This window comes from Equus quagga, chromosome 14 (assembly GCF_021613505.1).
Source record: "Equus quagga isolate Etosha38 chromosome 14, UCLA_HA_Equagga_1.0, whole genome shotgun sequence".
In the NCBI taxonomy this organism is placed as follows: Eukaryota; Metazoa; Chordata; class Mammalia; order Perissodactyla; family Equidae; genus Equus; species Equus quagga.
In genome coordinates this window covers 19,778,171-19,785,974 of record NC_060280.1, presented here as the reverse complement: position 1 = coordinate 19,785,974, position 7,804 = coordinate 19,778,171, and positions in this window count along the sequence as shown.

Sequence of the window (7,804 nt, the reverse complement as noted above, 5' to 3'; positions counted from 1 at the left end):
CCGCGCCGCCGCCGCCAACCGAGAGCGCCACGGCCGGAGAGTCCGGAGAAGGGCGGAGAGCGCCGGGGAGAGCCCCCCGCGGCCCCCTCCCGCCGCGCCTGCGCAGGCGCCTTCTGGGAGGGGGCGGGCGCCTCGCGGAAAGGATGACGTGATGCTCTTCGGGCCGGCTGGTCGCGGCTTCTCAGGCGGGCTCCGCAGAGCGCCCGGGGCTGCCTGGTCGCCCGCAACCGCCACCCGCTCGGGTCTGCGACTCCTTTAGGGAGGGCTGGGGAGGTGCGGGGTGAGTGGGCGCATCCCCCAGAGCTGCGACCCTGGCCCATACTCCGCCCTCCACCTCCGCCTCCCCCGAGAAGTCCGGAGAGGATCTCCGTATCCCTGCCCTGGCACGGGATAGGGTAGCAGGACTGAGCTCCGGAGCCCACCCATCCTATCTCCAGGCTGTCGGCCTAAGCCCGGGATAGCGCCTTCTGCCTGCCTCTGCTTCCCGGAGTCAGTGACCGGCCCTTTACCCAATAAAGCTGAGGATGCCCCCTCTTTTGGCAGAGGTGGATCAGCCCGTCTTGTATTTGCCCTTGTTTTACGAATGGGGAAACTAAGGCTCATAAAGAAGCAAGGACTTCCCCCAAGGTTATATAAAGTCTAAGAGACAAAGCCTGGGCTAGAATCCTGCGCTTGTGGTCAGCTGCCCGCCCCCTCACCCCGACCCCAGCCAAGCCTTTTTCCCATGCACCAGGCTGTCCCCTTTTCTCTCTTGAAAGGTCCAAAGGCCCTTGCCACTTGGGAGCCCCTCTTCTGCGTCTGGGAATTCTCAGATCCATCCGCGAGCCCGTCCTCCTGAGAGAAGAGGGGGATGAGAAGGAGGGAAACTTGCCTCCTAGTACTTGTGTTGGGACCCTCGGATTTGGTTTCCCACAGAAGCTAGGCAGGAAAACGGAGATCAGAAGCCAAGAAGGCAATAGAAGGCTAGTAATAGGATTACTAGCATGGGTTCTAGAAACAGAATGCTCAGATTTGAATCCTGACTTTATCATTTCCCTGTGTGACCTTGGGCAATCCCTAGGTGCCAGCAGTCATGGTTTTTGTGAAGATTACATAAGATAAATACACATACAGGTAAAGTGGTCAGAATAGTGCCTGGAACATAGAAGGCACTCAATAAATATTAGAAATTATTATTATTATTACAGCCAGAGGTGTGCTCAAGGTTTGCTCTGGCAGGCTGCTACTAAGGGCCCTGTAAGGCAGCTGGCTTCCCCAAGGGCTGACTGTGGGCTCTCTCCCGGGTTCTCTCCGGAGTACTTCTCTCAAGTGTTGGTTCCCTCGGGGAGGGTGGCCTGGAGGTCACAGCCAACGTCACCGGGAACCATAGCACCTGCTCCTGCTTGTATCTAACCTGCCGGAACTGGTGGAGAAAAGTGAGAAGAAGAAGGTAGCTTCTCAAAGCCCATTCAGGATGATGTCCCACCCTACCTTGTGTGCTGGCGACACAGAGACAGTAGAGGGGGCTCAGAGAGCTAAGCAGTGACAAAGCACAGAAGGGGGGCATCTCTGCAGGTTGGGGGATGGTCAGGGAAGGCTTCCAGAAGGAGGTGTACTCTGACGTGAGTTCCAAAGGATCAAAAGGAATTTCTCAGGTAAAAAGGGGAGGGAAAGAAGATGTTTCAGACAGCATGCACAACGGCAGAGAGTGACATTAAAATGGTGCATTCAGGCAACAGCAAGTAATTCATTTTGATGGGAGATGGAGGATTAAAAGGGAGTGAAACCAGGGCTGGCCCCGTGGCCGAGTGGTTAAGTTCGCGCGCTCCGCTGCAGGCGGCCCAGTGTTTCGTTAGTTCGAATCCTGGGCGTGGACATGGCACTGCTCATCAGACCACTCTGAGGCGGCGTCCCACATGCCACAACTAGAAGAACCCACAACGAAGAATACACAACTATCTACTGGGGGGCTTTGGGGAGAAAAAGGAAAAAATAAAATCTTTTAAAAAAAGGGGGTGAAACCAGGGAAAGAGGAGAGGGACAGAGCAGGAAAGGCTTCAAGTGCCAGGCTAAAGAATTTATCCTGTAAAGTGTGTGTGTGTTGGAGGGGTGGTAAATCAAAGGAATTTGAGCTGAGGAGTGACAAAATCTGGCCCACATCTTAGAATGATCACTCTGGGGGTCATGTGGAAAAAGAGACTTGAAAAAGCCTTATGTGTCCTCACTCTGAAAGTCCAGAAACTTTCTAATCAAAGTGTCCGGGGTGATCAGGTGCTGGGAGACCTTTCACACGAACTCAACTCATAAAACACAATTCAGAAACAAAAGCATGACTGTTTTAATTTGCCCTGGGAAATGTAACTGCTTGGAGCCCACAATACTCAGCTGTAAAGTGATCTCCTTCCCAGTAGGAAATGTGGTTGGCAGAGTGATTGCTTCTTGGAGAGTCAGATTAAAAACAGAGCTGGAGGCTATGAAGATTTAGTTGAAATCCCCACTCCCACTTTCGCTAGCTGTGTGAGCTGAGGCATGTCAGTTAACCTCTCTGGAATGAGAATACTCATTCTTACCCTTCACAAGCTTGCTTTGAAGATTCATAAATTAATTTTAAAAAATTAATTAAAAAGGAATTTTAAATATCTGGAACATACTATACTCTTTTTTTTTTATTGAGTTATTGATAGGTTACAATCTTGTGAAATTTCAATTGTACATTAATGTTTGTCAGTCATGTTGTAGGTGCACCACTTCACCCTTTGTGCCCACCCCCAACCCCACCTTTCCCCTGGTATCCATTAAACTGTTCTTGGTCCATAGTTTTAAATTCCTCATATGAGTGGAGTCATACACAGATTATCTTTCTCTTGCTGGCTTATTTCACTTAACATAATTCTCTCAAGGTCCATCCATGTTATTGCAAATGGAATGATTTTGTTCTGTTTTGCAGCTGAGTAGTATTCCATTGTATATATATACCACATCTTCTTTATCCATTCGTCTGTTGATGGGCACTTAGGTTGCTTCCACGTCTTGGCTATTGTAAACAGTGCTGCAATAAACATTGGGGTGCACAGGACTTTTGGGATTGCTGACTTCAGGCTCTTTGGATAAATACCCAGTAGTGGGATGGCTGGATCGTATGGTAGTTCTATTTTTAGTTTTTTGAGGAATCTCCATACTGTTTTCCATAGTGGCTGCACCAGTTTGCATTCCCACCAGCAGTGTATGGAACATACTATACTCTTAATAAGTGGCAACCTGGGGCACCCATTTCAGCATGAAGAACATGAGAGAAAGTTGACATCTGAGGGAAGGTGATTCCAGCATGGGGCGTGCCTAGCGTGTTCAAGGAGCAATAAGAAGGCTAGGGTGGCTGCAGAGTGTCGCGGGTGAGAGGAGTGGTAGAAGATGGTAGAAGGTGTGGTGGAGTTGGCCTGCAGTTCACCAAAAAATCATGCTTCCCCTTCCACAGTGTGTGGAGTTGGAAGCAGCTGCCTGATCAGGGACAACATTTCCCAGCCCTGCTTGCATCCAGATGTGGCCATGTGACAGTGAAATGTGTGCAGAAGTTTATGTGTGTCACTGCTTGGTCAGGGTATTTAAGAAGCAAATGAGGCTTCTCCCCTTTCTCTTTTTTGCCTTCCTCCAGCTAGAAGTAGGGAATTCTGAGCTTCTAAGTACGCAAAACAGAAGACAGACAGAACCTGGATCTCTGAATCAAGCACATGGGGGAAAGATTCCAGCTGACCAAGAATACCCACGTTTGTTTTGTGAACAAGAAATAAGCTTCAATTGTGTTAAGCCACTGGTACCGTGGGGTTTATTTGCTACATCACGAAAGATGTTGCATGGGGTGGGGGAGGCAGATCATGGAGAGCCTTGTAGGCACGCTGGAAAGATTTTGCCTTTGTCTCTGAATGAAATGAAAAGTCACTGGAAAGTTTTGAACAAAGGAGTGTCGTGATCTGCCTTGTCTAAAAGGATATGCAAGGCACTGTTTTAAGCACTTTATATATATTATCTCTGCCCAGAACTTGTCCCTGAACTCAAGATTTGTATATCCAAATGACCTCTTATCATCTGAATTTGGAGGTCTAAGAGGCATCTCAAAGTTAACACATTCCAGTCAGGTTTCTGATTTACATCCGTAATGCTGCCCCTTTCACACTCTCTCCATCTCAGTAATTGGCAACCTCATTCTTTCAGCTCATGCCAAAAACTTTATACTCATTCTGGACTTCTCTCTCTCGCTCCACACACACACTCCACATCATATCCATTAGAAAATTCTATTGGTTTTGAAAATTTTAATAATGAGTAATGCATAGCACAGTACTAATTTTAACCTTTTTAAATTGTCTGGTTCAGAATGTTATAAAAGGAAACTGAAAAAAGAGCAAGCTATTGAAAAACTGAAACATTCTGGTTACATGAAATCTGGAAAATCACTAAGCATGTTTTGAAAAATACTTTCTAACTATATAAGTTACCTCTCCCTTTAGTGAGTGTTGCTGGATAATGATATCAATAATGGAAAAACTGGGAAATAAAAGCAAACCCGTATTGTATAAAATAGAATGATATATACAATGCATGTAATAAATCCCTCATTTTTAATACAAAGAAAAAAGTTTACAATTTTTATTAATAAATCTGTTTCTTTCCCTTTGCTTAATATGTATTCCACAAAAATTTTTTTTTTCTGAGGAAGATTAGCCCTGAGCTAACTGTTGCCAATCCTCCTCTTTTCACTGAGGAAGCCTAGCCCTGAGCTAATATCTGTGCCCATCTTCCTCTACTTTATATGTGGGACGCCTACCACAGCATGGCTTGCCAAGCGGTGCCATGTCTGCACCCGGGATCCGAACCAGCAAACCCCGGGCCGCTGAGAAGTGGAATGTGCACACTTAACCACTGTGCCCCAGGGCCGGCCCACAGATATTTTTAAAATATCAGTTTGAAGGGACACCAAATTGCTTGCCTTTTTCTTAATCCCTTCAGTGTTAGTTCTTCCCTGCAGGAATGTAGTAACAGCAGGGCTATACGATGCAAGTCTGTACCTTGCAAAAGTAACACCAAAGTAAAGGGGAGGGAGGATATGATCACAACAGATCGGCCAAAGAGCAGAGTGCATGAACGCCTAGAAAAGGTCCACACAGATCTGTTCACAGAGCCAAACCCTGCCTTGAAGGCTGGAATGAGGTCATTGGTGTATCTTGAATTGAAACTAACTGCAAAATTATATGTATTTGCAATGCAATATTGTTTGTAATAGCAAAAAAACCCAAAAACGAAACAAAACCCAACTGGAAAAAATCCAAATTTCCAGCTAAATGGGACAGGTTTAAGAAACTACAGTTTGTACAAACATTGAAATATTATGCATCTGTTGGGGCCAGCCCCATGGCTGAGTGGTTAAGTTTGTGCGCTCCGCTCCAGCGGCTCAGGGTTTCGCTGGCTCAGATCCTGGGTGCGGACCTGGCACCATTCATCAGGCCATGCTGAGGTGGCGTGCCACATGGTACAACTAGAAGGACCCACAACTAAAATATGCAACTATGAACTGGGGGGATTTGGGGAGAAAAAGCGGGGGGGGGGGGGGAAATATTATGCATCTGTAAAACAAAACAAGAAGAAAATAAAAAAGCAAAGTCAAAAAGAAAAAGGAGATTCATTATGTACTGATACGGAGAAACATCCAAGATGTAGTGTTAGTGTAAAAAGCAAGGTGCAAAACTGTGTGTGTAATAGCTAAAACATAGAAGTAACCCAAGAGGCCATCAATGGATGAATGGATAGGCAAAATGTCTTATATACATACAATGAAATATTATTCAACCTTAAAAAGGAGAGAAATTTTGATATATGCTACAACTTGGATGAACCTTGAAGATGTTATGCTAAGTGAAATAAGCCAGCCACAAAAAGACAAATTCTGTATGATTCCACTTATATGAGGCACCCAGAATAGTCAAAGTCATAGAGATGGAGAGTAGAATGGTGGTTGCCAGGGGCTGGCGGAGAGAGGGGAATGAGGAGATATTGTTAAATTGGCATAGAGTGTCTGCTTTGCAAGACAAAAAGAATTCTGGAGATGGATGGTGGTGATGGTTGTGCAACATTATGAGTGTACTTAATGCCACTGAACTGTACACTTAAACACGATTAAGATGGTAACTTTTATGTTATATGTATTTTACCACAATTTTAAACCGAGAAAAAAACCCACAGTAAAAAAAGAAAAAGGAATTTCAAGGTAACTCATCATTCTTTGGTTGTTCTGAACTTATTTCTTGGATACTTTTTTTTTCCCCTTGAGGAAGATTAGCCCTGAGCTAACATCTGCTGTCAATCCTCCTCTTTATGCTGAGGAAGACTGGCCCTGAGCTAACATCCGTCCCCGTGTTCCTCTACTTTATATGTGAGACGCCTGCCGCAGCATGGCTTGCCAAGCAGTATGTGGGTCCACATCAGGGATCTGGACCAGTGAACCCCAGGCCTCTAAAGCAGAACGTGTGAACTTAACCTCTGCGCCACCAGGCCAGCCCCTGGCTACTGGCTTTTAAAAGTGAAAAGGTAGATCTGAGGCAATAATTTAAAAATGAAGAAGAACAAACATTATTGAAGGACAGCTCTGAGTGGAACTGACAGTTCTGTAATTAACTGAAAATTACCTTACAGAAATTTATACTAAGCTCGTACTTTTCAGTTAATGTTAAAAGGATCAGTTGCCCGATTTATAAATTTTACTGTTGGGATTTTCAGTACAGCAAATATTGGTATTATAACCTACTCCTATAAAAGCACGGGTCTCTGAAGTCACACTCCCCAGGTTCAAATCTCAACTTCACCATTTACAAAATCTCTAGTTTTAAGTAAATTCCTTAACGTCTCTGCGCCTTAATTTCTTCATCTGTAAAACAGAGATAATAATATTACCTGCCTCATATGTTTGCTGCGTGAATTAATAAGTGTGTATAATATGCTATCATTTGTGTAAAAAAGAGAAAATAAAAGAAATATGTACTTCTTTCTTTCTTGTATATGCATATATTATTTTTAGAAAAATAAACAAGACTGTTAAAACTGATTGCTTCTAGGGAAAGAAACTGAATGACTGGGATGAGGAACAGAAGGAAATGTTTCATTGTATATTGTTTTGTACTTTTTGAGTTTTGAACCATAAGAAAGTATTGACTAAGAAAAATAAATATTAAAACTTTAAAAAAATGTTGTCCCCTTACTGTAGTCTCCTCTACTCACACAACAAGATTAATCTGCCAGACACACAGCTCTGGTCATGCTACACCCTGCCAGTCAGAATCCTTAGTAGGGTGCAAACGCTTTCTAGGGTGACTTGTAAGGATCTCTGTGATCCAGGCTCAACCCACCCACGCTATTATTCTTCCAAGATCCCCCTTCACACTGTCCTTCTCCAATCAAGCCTTACTGCTCACTGTTTTCCATGCAACCACCCTGCTTGGGACCAAAGGGCCCATAACCCATCCCCACTCTGGAACCTGGAAAGCCCAAAGTGAATCCTTTATCCGTGACTCCTCCTCTGCACCTCCCTTTCCCCTCCCTTTTCTCTGCTTTGTGTCAGCAAACATATACAAAACCTCCCTGACTCTACCTGAGCCTGGTCACAACCCTAGAAGTTCAGGCTTTAGACTGGGGCCCCGCTACCCCAATTTAGACCTATACCTCTGAAAGGAAGGAAGAGCAATGTGGGTCCAAAATCCCTGAGGCAATGGCCTGCTTCCACTAAAAAACCCTCAGGAAGCAGGAGCTTCCCCACCTTCTCCTTCCAAAGGAGGCTTGCCCT